The following is a 16,496-nucleotide window of genomic DNA, read 5'->3' as shown; positions in this document are numbered from 1 at the left end:
ATAGTCTAAACATTTCACCTGTGAACATTCTTGCATTGTCCCTCACATGACATTTTAGGGGTCACCTTGTATACAAACTATAACAGAGATCAATGTTTTTCACAAACATGTTGACATAAAATGCTTGACAGAGACTTTGTGATTTACAATTTGAATTATTTCAATAGTTTTTTTTTTCAATCATGTTTCTTCTATTATTTTTCAGCACTTCTGAAAAGTAGAATACATTTAGGTCTAATTGAGGTAAATAATTTTCATACATAGAAACTCATTCTGAAATAAGAAACATTTTGATGATTATAAGCATTATTGTATATACAGTCCTAAAGATGCTGACCATCATGATAGTTTGTAAAATTATTTAATGATTTTACAATATATCTGGGACTATTTTGTAATTTATTTCTCTGTCTCATTTGGACATAATAAAGGTCTTAACAAAAGTTTTTGTAGAGCTTAAAAACTGATGAGAAAAATCAGAAAGTCTTGTCAAAACTTAATTCCACAGCTCAGGATATGGGTCCATATTTCCTGCTTCTAAAATTATGCTATATCTTCAAAACTGGCTTTAGTTATATATAGACAGAATGATGAAGATTAAAAATATTTATGGGCAAATAAACCAGGTTGAATTTTATAGATTTGCTTTAGTTAGATCCAAAAGTTGAGTATGGTGATTTTCACTTAACTTAGAAATGTAACACAGTAGGGAAGCTGTTGAATTTTACATGAGCTAAAGCATATTTTTGCTCTCCTAAGCCATACCTGTGCATATAGTTAAGTTTTTCAGGTAATTACTTCCAGGTGCTTGCCTATAGGAATTCATTGCAATGCAATGAAATCAGAGTAATAAACTCATCAGCAAAAATTAACCCATAGGCATGTTACAGAGACACGTATATTTAAATGGCATCAGTATTATAATTTGTGGATTTTAGATGTTTATGTTCATGATGAAGACAATCTCCTCCTAGGTAATTAGGGAGATCTACATACAACTAGGTATGTTTGACTTTATCCTAAACTCATTAGAATACTTCACATGCCCGATTTTTAAATGAGGCATTTAGCGTTTTACCAGTAACCATATAGAAATCTTTATGATCTGATTAAATTATTGTTATAATTAATTAAAATATAACACACACATTTTATTTTTTTACGGTGTCTTAACCTGATTATAGCTTCTGTTAACTGTCAGAGCATTTTATATTGGGTATTAAGAATTAGTTTTGGTGACTAGAAAGAGAATACTTCCTATTTCAGATTTTCTTTATGAAATTATGTCTACAGTTACTGAATTGACTTTAAATCACATACAGGAAAGGTAAATTTTCATCTATTTCAAGTGCTTAGCTGTGGAACTTAAGAGTAGCTGCATTTTAAAATACTGAAATAAAATTAAAACTCCTGGAAAACACACAATCTCAATATCTCTCTCTCTCTCTCTCTCTCTCTCTCTCTCTCTCTCTCTCTCTCTCACACACACACACACACACACACACACAGGCACAAATTAATAGACTGAGGTGATTCCTGCTATAATAAAGATAGGCTTTCCCTAAGATGCAGATATTGAAATTAGAATACTTCTAACAGAATAACATTTTGGAGTTAAAATTATTGTATGTATGTGAGAAGACATTTTGAAACATAAAAATCTGAGGATTACATGAGTTTACAGAGAATTTATGCTACCAATTATGTTAAAGTAAAACATTTCCATTAAAACAACAAATATTTACTGAGTCCTTATTAAATATTCATTAAATCCCTGTGGTACTAGTAGTATCACTTGCTGAAAAGATCCATCCATAGAAACATGTACAATCCAAGTAAAAAGTTATAGAATTTCATGTTAAATTATGTAAATAATAATAAAATTATACACATATAAATTTTCATGTTTGGTGTGTTGAAACATAAGTATTAAATATACTGTATATGTCAACACATTTATATTTAAGTAAACATTTTAAAAGATCCCTTTAGTCAGATATTTTGAACTTGTATTCTACTTTTACTCAAATCATTACAATATTCTTATAAAAATATATTATTGAGCAACCTTCCGGGAAAAAGACAAATTTAGCTTCATTTTTTCTAGCACCCCCATTCATTTATATTCTATAAGAAGTATTAAAAAGGCTAAGGTGTGCCTAGTGGAACACAATCCCTTTAGAAAACTTGTTGGGAATGTAATTATAGTTTGAATGTTCCCTCCAAAACTCTTATTAAAGTTTAATTGTCATTGTAAAAACATTCAGAAATAGGAATTTTAAAAGGTGATTAGGTCACAAAGGCTCTGACTTCATTAATGGATTAATAAAATTGGCTTGGAGATTATTTAATTATCTCAAACATGGATTCTTCATTGAAAGAGGGAGCTTAGCCTCACTTCTCTATTTTGCATGATTGTTTGATATTCCACCAGATATGAAAGAACATGAAAACCCTCACCAGATACTAGTACCAGGCTGTTGGACTTGCAAGCCTCCAGAACTATGAGCTAAATGAACTTTTATTATCCATAAATCACTCCATCTGTATCATTCTATTATAGTAGCAGGAAAAAAATAATGAAAAGTACATGCTAGAAAAAATTTATCAAATAATTTTTGCAAGACAAATAAGTATTCTGTGAATTAGGATACAAAAATATCAGAAGAAAAGTAGAATTTCTGAAATTTCAAAGATGTTGAGAGGCTGTGTTTATTTGTTGAGTTACAACAGACTTGCAGAGAATACTTAGATTCCATCAGTGACTTTGAGAACAATATCACACATCATAGATCATCTAAGTTGGACCAAACGGTCTTAATTGTAACTTTTGGAGACATTATTTGAAGAAAAAGATTTAGGTCATTATAGACATGACAGTATTTTTGATAATTATTAGTAATTAGAAGTCCTATTTTACTCAAAAATTCATAGTATTATCTAAGACAGTCTTTTAAAAACAATTATTGCATCATAACAGTTTGTGGACTTAACTTAAAGGAACCAAACAGAAAGGTAAACACAAATAAGAATGTAGCCTTGACTGTGACAGTGGCAGCAAAGAACCTGAATTCCTGTGTACTGGAAAAGAAGATGGAATGCACATAATCCAGAGAAATGAGTTCAGGGAATTTGTTTCAGAGAAATAGGAAAAGGCACATGAGTGAACCTGATCTAATCTTACATCCACAAGGGATGAACACTCTATATTATAACAAAATTAGACTTGGTGATATTAACCAATAGAGCCACAAATAGGCTGAAAACTAAAGCATGTAAAGAGAAGTTAGTAGTAGCTTAGTTGAATGGAAATACCAGTGTTCAGCTACCCATAGTAAATAAGTATTTGGAAGAAACCTTCCAGAAAATGACTTTCTGACATCCACAAAGCTTTTTGACATCAAACATGGTTTATCAGTTGTTATCAATGCAAAATAAGGGAAATCAAAAACTTAAAAATAATTGTGTTTTCGTACTTACTGGAATGTAGACAATCTGGAAAATTTCTGCTTCAGATTTTGGGTCAAGTGCTTGAGTGGCACAGTTGTGCTATGAGCATCTTCTGAGAATGAGTTGGGCAAATGTTGTTCTATGTGGCTCTCACTCTCAGTAATCAGGAAGATATATGAGGAGTGCTTTTGTCACTTTAATGGTAAAATGAAAAAAACAAAAACAAATATAAACCTATGAAACTTCATAAAGCCTTAGAGTCAGAATTATTGTAGCTTCACCCACAAACAACTGGAGAACAAGTCAAAGAGCCAAAGTATCTCTCTCTCTTCTTCTCTCATATATGTATACATATTGCATCATGATACGAAAGAATATGAAAACCCTCACCAAATACTAGTACCATGTTGTTGGACTTCTCTCTCTCTCTCTCTCTCTCTCTCTCTCTCTCTCTCTCTCTCATCTATATCTATATCTATAATTGTTCATATATATATATGAACTAAGCTAAACATCATGAAAATTTTGGGAAAATAACCCAATATATCCACCACAATTTCCCAAATATCAAACAAATTTATTCTAACCTTGACAAATTTTGGAATATAGTTAGAATAAATTTATACTTGGGATACAGCGTGCTATGCTATGTCCAATCATAATTCAAACACTGAACTTAATCTCCATTGTGGTATCAGTGAGATAGGGTATTTGGGAGATGGCGGCTCATGGTAGCACATCTCTGATGAGTGGGTCTAGCTACCTTCAAAGAGAGGCTCAAGAGCTCTCATTCTCCTCCCCAACAAGTGAGGACACATGTACGCAGAATGACAGCATTAATTACAATCTTAACATTTTATGAAGCCTCATGTGTTTATATATTTTTTTGTACTTTACCACTGCAATAACAAGATTATTTCTGATATATCTCCCTGAATTCAGAAGTTGAGCGGCACCAAGAATGGAGAATAAAGTCTCAGCAGACTTTTAATATGCTTGTGTCTTAATCTTATAATTCAAACCATTGTACCTATAATAAATAGATTCTTGATGTTTATAAAAGTACAAGTTCATGGCATTTTTGTAACAGCAGCCAAAATGGAATAAGATGTGCTGTATCTCCTATATTTAGAAAACAAAATTGTGTGTGTGATCTTGAAGGAAATAATGAATAGAAGTACAAAGCTATTAGAACAGTAAGAACCTGTCAGTAATGATGAGTTTACAAGAAAAAGCAAAAAAAAAAATTATCAAAATATACAATTGCTAACAAAAGTCGATATAAATGACTGAAAATGATAAAGATGTAATAGGTGATGTAGATTATGTGGAAGAAATGAGGCAATATAATAAGAAAATATCAAAAAATGAAATAGATTGTGTGTGTGTGTGTGTGTGTGTGTGTGTGTGAATGTGATCATACATTGAGAGAACAAATGTGAGAACATAGAGGAGAGAGAATAAAAAATAAAGAGGTAATGGTTACAGGGTTTCCCCAACTAATTAAAACAAAATTAAAAGCATGCTTTTAATGTCATATCTAAGGAATAATATAAGTAACAATCATAATGTCTTGTTTCCTTAGTCTTCTGAAACTAAAAATTTGAGAAAAAATAATTTTCAAAAGTCAAAGGGAAAAACAATGAATTAGAAAAAATATGGTTAAAATGACAGCATATCTGGCAGGAACAGCAATGAAAAAATTGGGGGACAAAAGGTAGTCTTTTTTCCTGAGGAGAGAAAAAGAACTATCACTGGTAATTGTCTACTGAGTTATATAAATTAACAATTACACCCTTCAAAAATAATTGAAAAATGAAAATATTTTCAGAAACATAAAATTTACCATTTAATATTCTATTGTAAGTGAAGTTTTAAAGGACAAACATCATGAAAAATATTGGTTTAAGATGTAAGAAGATATAATAAAAAAATTTAGTTTAGCTGTTTTTCTTTGGTGTTTGATTTTTGTTTTAACTTGTATTTAAAGTGTCTGCTAATGAATGTTTCAGTTAGCTTTTCAACACTGACCAAAACACATGATGACAAAAATTTAGATCAGGACAAGGTTATTTTGGATCACAATTTCAGAGGTTCAGTCTACTGTTTACTGACTCCTCCATATCTCTGGGCCTAGGTGATGCAGCACATCACGGTGGAAATGCCTGACAGAGGAAATAAGCTCAGGAGATGGTAACCAGGAATCAAAGAGAAGGCTCTACTCTGTTCACCATGTATAAAATATAAACTACAAAAGCAGGCTCCCAATGACTTACTTCCTCCAGCCGCACCCTATCTGCCTACATTTACTGCCTAGTGAATTTATTATTGGATATTTTACTAATTAGATCAAGGCTCTAATAATCTAATAATTTTACCTCTGAATATTCTTGCATTGTCTCATACCTGAGCTTTTGGGGGTCACCTCATATTTAAACCATAACAATGGATTTTATAAAAATGCACACACACACACACACAAACACATGAATACATAAGGAAAGATTGAGGCTACATATTTTACATATCTTGTATGAGAAAGAAAAGGTTGTTTTAAAAGCATAGGAAAATTGTTTTGCAAAATGCAAAACAAAAAATTCTTCACAAATTAACTTGTTTATGTTCAGAAAGTTCTTCCAGCAGTGTGAACAGAACAATTTTATATGCCAAACAGAGAATTAAACAAAAGTGTTAATCAACATTTTGTCACAGTAACTAAAATACCTAATAAAAAATTTAGAGGAGGAATAATTTATTTTGTCTCACATTTTCAGTCCGTGGTTGGCTGACTGCATTGCTTTGGGCTTGCAGTGTGGTGGAATATAATGGTGGAAGAGCACAGGGAGGAAAGATGGTCACCCCATGGCATCCAGGAGGTGGAGAGGAAATGTGAGGAGGCAGCAATGAAATATAATCCACAAGGGTATGGTTCCTGTGACCTACTTCCTCTAGCCATGTTCCAATTGTGGACAGTTACAAACCATACTAATCCATTCAAATTATTTATTCATCAAAGGGACAAATCCACTGATTCATTTCACTTCTGAACAGTTCTGAATTGCCACATGAGCTTTTCAGGAATATTTCATATTCAAACCAATACTTCTACAAATCAGTTACTTTTCTTTAGATAGGCATTTGTGATAGTTTATTTATTTGTCTGTTTCCCATAGGGGTTTCAATTTTGGGGCTCAAGGTATTCTCCAAACAGCTGGGAATAGAGGCAACACTAGGCCCAGATTTAACTTTTGATTTTGAGTTTTATAACTCATACCACTGAAAAATAAACTCTAAGTAGAAGCAAGAATTTATGACTATGTTCATAATTTGTACTCTCAGCACCTGAAACAATACCTGGCACAAATACCTGTTAACTAATGAAATAATATTAATCCTTCAGTGAGATATATTGATGTGGTTTCCTGTACCTCAATTTTTAAAGCACAAAAAGGAATTTTATGTTTATACATTATAATTCTGTTTTTGGTTTGTTTGCTGATTTCACTAGTGAATGTTTATTAAATTAATTGATACATACGAAATTCCTTTATTCTTAAATTTACCTATAAAATGCAATACTTTTAGCACTATATAAATTAGCTGCTCATTTATACAGTCAACAAATATTTACTTAGGAGCTATCTTTCTGAAGTACTCTCCTAGGCATTAGAGAAGAATTGATAAACAAGACAAGATCCTCACTGTCACAGGAAACATGACTTTACAATCATTCTGGATAGATACTTTTTCTCCTCACAAAACAATATTTTAGGAGCTTTTCTTTAGGTTATTCAATATATTTTAAAATTAAATATTAATTTATGCTATATTTGATGTCATATTTTAATTATGTAAATATGCTCTTCAAACATTATAAAAATTGACCAAATATTTGCTAATTTAATGAGAAATAAAACCAAACATATTATGAAACTCATGTGCCAAATTAACAAATAAATGGTACAAATATTTGTCATACCAGTACACACAAATATTTATTATTTGTGTGTACTGGTATGACAAATGGATAATTTTTCTGCTTAATAGTTCAATAAAACACAGAAAAATGGATAATTTTGTTAGTGTGACAAACAATATATAAATTTTTATGGCTCTAACAAATTTATCCATTTTCTGTGTTTTATTGAACTAGGGAATTTGATTTCAGTCTACTTTTTTAAATTTTTATTTTATTTATTTACGTTTTATGAGATGCTGAGGCTTGAACCCAGTGCCTTACACATGCCAGGGAAGTGCACTACCACTGAGCCACAATCCCAGCCAGACACTACTTTTTTAAATAGTAACTACAAGACTTAGAAATTGAGGGGCTGAGGATGTGACTCAAGCGGTAGTATCTGGCATGTGTGGGGCACTGGGTTCGATCTGCAATACCACATAAAAATAAAAATAAAGATATTGTGTCCACCTAAAAAAATAAAAATAAAAAATAAATATTTTTTTAAAAAGAAATTGATTTACTTTCCTTGAACAAAAATTGATATTTTAATATTGTAAAAATTGATATTTTAGTTTTGTGCTCTATTTGTCATATATATTTACCTTCAATATTTCATTAATTTATAGAAGCATATTTATTTTTATCAACATGTATAGTATCTGAATATCCTATAGCTATTACTTCCTTTTTATTTTATATAAAAATTTTTTAACCACAAGTTCATTCATCTTTTAAATTATTTTCTATTGTACAGTTTTGAATGTATAGATTTTTATATTATATATATTTAAGAAAGTTTGACATATATTCATAGTTACAACATTATTAACTAATATTCATTGATTGTCACAGTTACAAAATAATTATGGAATAAAACATTTCTGCCATTGAGATAAAAAGTCCTTTCTTTTGCTATATTTGGAACCAGTTGTTTAGCAAATCAATATCTACTACAAAGAGCCTCTGCCCCTTTTGATGAAAGATCATTTTTGAAGCTAAAACATACAGCATCTTACCAAGACTGCAGAATATATACATATATCTCCATGGTAGTTAGACCATTTTTAGACCCTCAATTTCATCTGAGAATCTTACTTGGCTGTTACTCAGATATATCCAATAAAAATATATGGAAAAATAAAACTAAAAACAGAAAAAATAAAGTTGTATGGCAAATGTTCTGAAATCCCAAGAACTTCATACATTCAAACAATCCTTGTGACTGGGACTAAGACCCATTGAGACCAGACTCATTGGGAAAACTGACCTATAGCATCAAGTTATGTTTTACCAATATAAAAACAAAAATAGTAACTTTTTATTTATTTATTTTTCTAAATGTTAGCAGCAATTGAAAATACTCTAATTTCTTGTTAAATAATTAACAAGACTGGCTCTGGTTTCTTAGATATTTTCTAAACTTACTTTCAGTATTACTTATGACACTATTAAATATTGGCCAGTGGATGGTACTATTTTGCAGCATATAATGGAGGCATATTAGCCATTGACTCATTACTCTTCTACTTCATGAACTTTCCTGGGAGTGAAGAAGATACATATCTTCAATAATCCAATGGAGGAAATGAAGTGTTTCATCTTTGGATATTATGAAATACCTAATAAAAAATTCACATGCACTCAAAGCAGGAAGAATTACATAACATTTGAGCCTTGTTCAGATTTTATCTGGTTTGCAATTATATACATATACAAACACAGAGATATATTTTTAAAAATATATATGTACTTTAAAAATTATCTGTACTTCAAAATTATGCATTTCCTAATTGAACATATTTTGTTTCTGAGTTACCAAGAAGAACATATTCCTTTAATAAAATGCTGTTCTTTTCAGGAACTATTGAAGCATAGTCCTTAAAAATAATATTTAATTATTTCACCTTAGGAACACAAAATTTTAGAATTTTACATTAAGCTTACAGATTTGGGGGGTTTTATTTTAAATCCTGCAAGAAATATTCTAAAAATATAAAATATTCAAATCTACATGTGTATTAGTCATATAATAGCTAAGTGGGAGCTATAGACCTTCAAAAGAATGTCTGATTCCTATCAAATTTATTTTGCACAAGTCTATAAATTTATGCTATTGAATTAATACCCTAACTGGAAATTTGAACAATGATGGACTACATAGTCCTCAAGAAATTTCAGGACCTCCCAAAATTATTGAAATAATTATGTATTTCCGTACATTTATTACACAAAAAGTTTTTACCTTAGAATAATTCTTTGCATATAAAGTTTTCTTTACTTTTACTCCTTTTTTTGTTGATTTTTTTTTAGCCTTGGGAACAATTTTAGAGCATTCATTTGAATTGTATTTTAAGTATTAGAGAGAAATTTTTCTTACAGAATACTCAAAAAGAATAATGAAAACAATTCAGTGATTACAGTATCTCACAGTTATTTTAAAATAACATGATGCAAAATATTCCTGCTTATATCTATTATTTATCTCATAATTATGGTATATCATTCCTCTTGATCTCATATATCCAGCTCTAATGCTTTCTTTTGTTATTTCTCTTTCTACTTCTCTGAGATCTCTGATTCTTCTATTGCTCTTTCTATGCCCTAAGATAAGGCAGAAAAAAAATATTTATTTAATTTTCTGCAAATTAACTAGCTTAATGTGTATGAAACAAAATCCATATGTTTCAATATGATAGCAATCAAAATTTAAAATATTTGTTTTTCCTTTTTTTTTGAAAATTTCACTTCATAGCATATTTTCTTTTTTTATTATTGGTTGTTCAAAACATTACATAGTTCTTGACATATCATATTTCACATTTTGATTCAAGTGGGTTATGAACTCCCATTTTTACCCCGTATACAGATTGCAGAATCACATCAGTTACACTTCCATTGTAAAATATTTTACATTTACCATATTTTAACATAATTAGTGACAATAAAAATTTCTCTGTACAAACTCCCAAATCTCATCCCACTTTCAATTTGGTATTCATATTCATTAGATAGATTCTTTATAATGTATCAATCCTAATTTACTACACATGTTGAAAATATGATATTTTATCATTAAATTACTGACTCATGTCTTTGTGATATGTCTTAGATTAAATTCTGACACAGTTAAATGTGAACTTATTTGTCATTTTTGGTATATCATTAAACATTTTATTTGGGATTTCCATCTATAATATCATAAAGATGTGTAAAGTGAAGTGATAACTTAATTTTACTTTTTCATTTGTTAAGAAGTATATAAACAGGAGTCAATTTCTGTCCCCTTGATACATGATACATAATGCAACATCTATTTTAAGTTGATATATATGTTTTAGTCTGTTTCTGGGTTTCAACTTCAAGTTAATTGTTCTGTTTGTCTTACAGTAAACCTGTAGTATTATTTTAAAGATATGAAGAATTTCCATCCAGCATATTTATTGGCATGTTTCAATAATCATAAATGGGATCTTTTATACAACATCATCAATATTGTTATTTCCAGAGACAAAGGAATGATGCTGATTTTTATAAGTGCGTCTTGTAGTCAGCTATTTTTTTTTTTTTTTAGCTTTGGTCATTTGCCTGAAGAAGCTTTTATTACCTGATAAAATTTTGCTTCTTAATTTTCAATCATAATGATGATTCTTTATTTTACTTGTCTGCTTTAATTACTTCCCTTAAATGCTGTTTAGTATAAGAGATATATGGCAACATTTATTCATGAATTATTTGTAATGATAATGATTCATTTTTTTTTAGAGAGAGAGAGAGAGAGGGAGATAATTTTAATATTTATTTTTTTAGTTTTTGGCCGACACAACAACTTTGTATGTGGTGCTGAGGATCGAACCCGGGCCTCACACATGCCAGACGAGCGCGCTACCGCTTGAGCCACATCCCCAGCTCTGTAATGGTAATGATTCTAACGTTTGAAATATAATAAATAAAATAGCTTAGTAGAATATCAAATGTTACAGGACTACTTATTTTACCAAGAAATATATACTTTTTGAATGTAAGTGGATATCAAATGTTGTTTAATGTATTTTCTGCCATTATTGACTATATCATGACATGATGTTGAACTTTCTAATGATTCTATTTGCCATCTGTACATTATTTCAAATTGAAGTACAAGTTCAAATATTTCCCCTTTTTTAAAACAGGGTTGTTTTTGCTTATGAAATTCTCAGAGTTCTTTTAAATATCTGTTTAAATATCCTTCACCAGGTACATTATTTTTAAATATTTTCTTCCAGTCTATGGATTGTCTTTTTATATTGTCAACAATATCTTTCAAATGGCAGTTCTTATCTTTTAAGTAATCAAATATTTATCATTTTTTAATTATAATGATTTTAATGATTTGTTTAAGCAATTTTCCAAAATGCATCAATTGAACTGCATATACCTTTTCCTATGAATCTCTTTTGGAAATCTGTTGAAAAAAAAACGTGTAATAAACATATAAATGTTGTATTCTTTGACAATGGTCTATTCACTCATTTTAAGATTAATACCACACTATCTTCATAATAAAACTCAATGTGTGATAGTTAAAGTCCTCCAACATGGTGTTCTTTTGGCTACTATAGCTCTTTACATTTCTATATTCACTTCAGAATAGCTTGTTAATTCAAGTGAAAAAATATGCTATTTTTTTCTTGAATTATATTAAATCTAGATCCTAATTTAGGGAAAAGAGAAATCTTCACAATTTTGCTTCTCTAGCCATGATCATTGCATATCTTTGCATTTGTTTAAAACTTAATTTTCAATAATTTTTTTGTAATACAAGATTTATATTGTTGGGAGTCGCCCCGGTTCCAAAGACTAACTTCCCCATCCCCCTAGAAGAACCATCCACTGGTGAGCCCTGCTGGCTCACATGATCCTTACCCACCAATCAGATTAGCCCTGCTGGCTCACATGATCCTTACCCACCAATCATACTAGCCCTGATGGCTCACAATGTCCTTACCCACCATTCAGAAACCTCCCCATGCCAACTGTCAAACCGTTCAACCATTAAACTGTCATAACTGTCAAACCACCCCCGACTCTATAAATATGCAGAGCTGTTCCTCAATAAATGGGCATTTTCTCTGATGACGAGCCTTGTTTGTTCTTTCATATATACCCTTTGTGAAGTTTAACCCTAGTAGTCAATGTTTTTATGATGTTGACAACAGTACTGGTTCAATTTCAGTTTACATTACTTAATTATAAATATATGGAAAAATGATTGTTAGAAATCAAGCATATAGTCTGTATCTTTAATAATCTTCACATTATTTTTTCATTCTATCCCTAGATAATTATGTCATTCACAAAGAAGAAATTTTGATATCCTTATTTCCGAATTAGCTGAAATTTTTTTCTTAAGCAATTGCACTGTTTAGATCATCTATAACATTTCTGAATAAAGGTAAGGAGAGGGGCTTGGTAGCCTAGTGGCTGAAATATTTAATATTTTCATAGATGGCCTTTCCCTGGTTTAAGTGTTTTCCTTTTATTCCTAGTTTATTGAAAGTTTTTTTTTTTTTTTTAATTTTGAAATCAGGAATGGATGGTAAATTTCTTAAATGCATTTAAAGCATCTATGAGAAAACAATGTCTCATTTTTTTTCTAAATTTCACTGATTAGAATATTAATGTTTAACCAACTTTGCATCCTTGGGATAGACTCATTATATTGCCATATTATCTTTTTTTGCATGTTGTTAAATCTGATTTGCTATTTAGAAATCCATTGATATGTGGTTTAACTTATTCATAATGAATTTATGGTTACATTATCAGAGAATTTGTGTCAGCATATAATGAATTAAAATATTTCATTAGCAGAGTGGAGTTGTTTATGCCTACAATCCCAGTGGGAGGTTGAGGCAAGAGGATCCTGAGAGAGGTCAAAGCCAGCCATAGTAACAGTAAGATGTTAAGCAACTCAGTGAGATCCTTTCTCTCTATAAAATACAAAAACAGGCTGGGGATGTGGCTCAGTGGTTGAATGCACCTAAATTCAATCCCTGATTACCAGCCCCTGCCCCCCTAAAATGTTTTATCTTCAATTTTGGGGAAAATACTTATAAACTTGGTATTAATTCTGTTTTAAATGTTCCATAGAATATACCATTGTAACTATTTAAGTCTTGAGTTTTCTTTGCATGAGGATTTTTTACCTATAATTTAAAATTAGGTATAATCAGGTTATCTTTTACTTATTTGATGAGCTTTGTAATCTTTGTCTTTAAAGTGATGTGCTCAGGTCATCTCGTTTGTCAAATTTTTGGTATGTATAATTTTAAGATAATATTTAGATATTCTGTATTGACAATTCATGTCTTCTCTCCTTTTTAAAATTAATCTAGCCAACAGTTTAATTAATTTTGCTTATCTATACAGTTAATTTTGGTTTTATTGATTTTCTATTGTTTTAGTTTCATATTTAAACAATTTCTTCTGGGGTATTTAGTAGTCTACCTTCTGCTTGGTTTAAATCGAATTTACTTCTCTTTTTAAACTACATAACATAACAGTGGAATATGAGGTAATTAATTTGAGGCATTTTATTACTCATAATATAACCAGGTAGTAATAAATTTATATCTAGAAATATCCCACTTTGGAATTTCACATTCACTCAATTGAAATTGTAATTTCATTGTTTTTGCCCCATGATTATGATTCTACTTCCAAATATTTGGGAATTTTCAAGACATCCTTCCTATATTGATGCTTAAGTTATTATGTATAGCCATTATACATTTTTAAAAATATTTATTTTTTAGTTATAGGTGGACACAATATCTTTATTTTATTTTTGTGTGTTGCTGCGGATTGAACCAGTGCCTCACACATGCTAGGTGAGCGCTGTACCTCAGAGCCACAATCCCAGCCACAGAATACATTATTATTGATGAATATTTTCAGTTTATCAAACATTATTTTAGGTCTGAGATTATCTTATAAAGTTGGAAATGTTCCACATATATTTAAAATGAATGTTTTTCTTCTGTTGTTGGGATGAGATTTCATATGAATATCAATTCAGTTAGATTAATTGATAGCATTGTTCAGATCTTCCATTTCTTACTGCCTTTATGTGCACTTGTTTGATGTATTAGAGAGAGGTTGTATAATCTCTGTTTCTTCTTGGAGTTCTATCAAGTTTTGCTGCATGAATTTTTAATCACTGATATTAGATAGATACACTTTGTTTTTTACTACTTTTCCTTAGTGAATTGAGCTGTTTAGCATTATGCAATGTATATTTTTATTCCTAATAATAATACATATGTAATTCTTTCTTTGATATAACTTCTTTTCATATCTCCTTTTCACTTTTACTAGTTGTTTGGAATAGATTTTTTAAAATATTTATTTTTTAGGTGTAGATGGACACAACACAATGCCTTTATTTTTATGTGGTGCTGAGGATAGAACCCGGGTCCTGCCCATGCTAGGCGAGTGCCCTACCTCTGAGCTACAATCCCAGCCCATGAAATAGATTTTTTTAAATAAATAAATTATTTTATATTTTATTTTTATTCACCTTGGTTTATTTAATTCTTTTAAATGTTTACAGTGTATTGAAACATTACAGAAATTTACATATTTGTGAGGTAAAAATCATGTTATAATATTCAATACAATGTGAAAATAATTAATCCAGTTAACCTCTTAACTTATTCATCACACCAAATATTTAACAATTTTTTTGTAAGAACATTTGAGATTTACTCTTATTTATATTAAACACTGCCCTTAACTATTATCTATATTCATCACACTGTGTGATAGACCACCCCCCTAAAAAAAAGAAATCAGACATTCCTAATGCGTATTTGTACCCCTTGATTATCATATTCCAACTCCCAAGCCCCAGCTTTTAATGACCACTACTCTAATCTATGCTTCTGTTTTCAGATGTTTTGTTTTTTACATATAACTGAGTACGTGCATTATTGGTCTTTTGTATTTGGTAAATTTGCCAATATTCTCTAATTCCATCCATGTGTCACAAGGGGCAGAATTCCTTGTATTTTGATGCTGATTAGTATTCTATTGTGTATATAATTTATACTTCCATTATCTATTCATATATTAATGGACACAGGTTGACTTTTTAGCAGGTGTTATGAATTGTGTTGCACTGAGCTTGGGCAATCTGAACATCACCTTATCATCTCTCAGTTAAATATGCAGAAGTAGTATTGCAGAATTTTATGTTAATTCAGTTATTTATTTATCGAGAAACTGCCATACAGGTTCCCAAACCAGTTTTACTATTTTAAGTTCTCACCAACAGCATATGAGTGTTCTCAATTCTCTGTATCTTTATTTATACTCGTTTATGTTGTCTTTTTGATAGTTTACATTCCAACATATATGAGTTAATATATTCTTGGGATTTTGATTTTCATTTCCCTGATGATTAGTGATGTTGAGCATTGATATTTTGTCTGGTCACTTTATTTATTGCTTTATGGTTTAAATTTTATAAATAATAACTTTCCATATTGTGATATTATACTAATTCACATGTAATATAAAAGATTTAATATATATATATATGCTCATTTAACATGTATACTAATTAGCATGTAGTATGAATATAGTACATTTCCATTCTTTTTCTTCCAGTCCTAGTATTACTATTGTCATACTTATTATTTCCGTATATTTTATAAATCCCATGATGTATTATTATTATGAATGAATGGCTTTATCTGTTGATTATATTTTAAATATGTTAATTTTATGAAATGAAATCTTTAATCACTTCACCATTTTTCATTTCTTTGTGAGAGTACAAGTTTCTCTGTTAACAATATTTCTTTTACTTGAAAGAATTCCTTTCATATTTCTTGTAGTGTGGTATGCTATTGATAATTCTGTCTACTTTTGTATGTCTGAAGAACTTTTTATTGAACTTTAAATTTTAAAGGTATTTCTACAGGGAAAATAAGTCCGTGTTGATAGTGGCTTTTCGTTTGATATTTTAAAGTAGTTGTTTCACTGCCAGCTAGTTTACAATATTTTTCATAAGAAATGTGCTGCTCAGTTCTTTGTTCCTTTG

Source organism: Spermophilus citellus, assembly GCF_964194105.1.
Source record: "Spermophilus citellus genome assembly, chromosome: 7".
In the NCBI taxonomy this organism is placed as follows: Eukaryota; Metazoa; Chordata; class Mammalia; order Rodentia; family Sciuridae; genus Spermophilus; species Spermophilus citellus.
Note: the sequence above shows the minus strand (reverse complement) of the source record.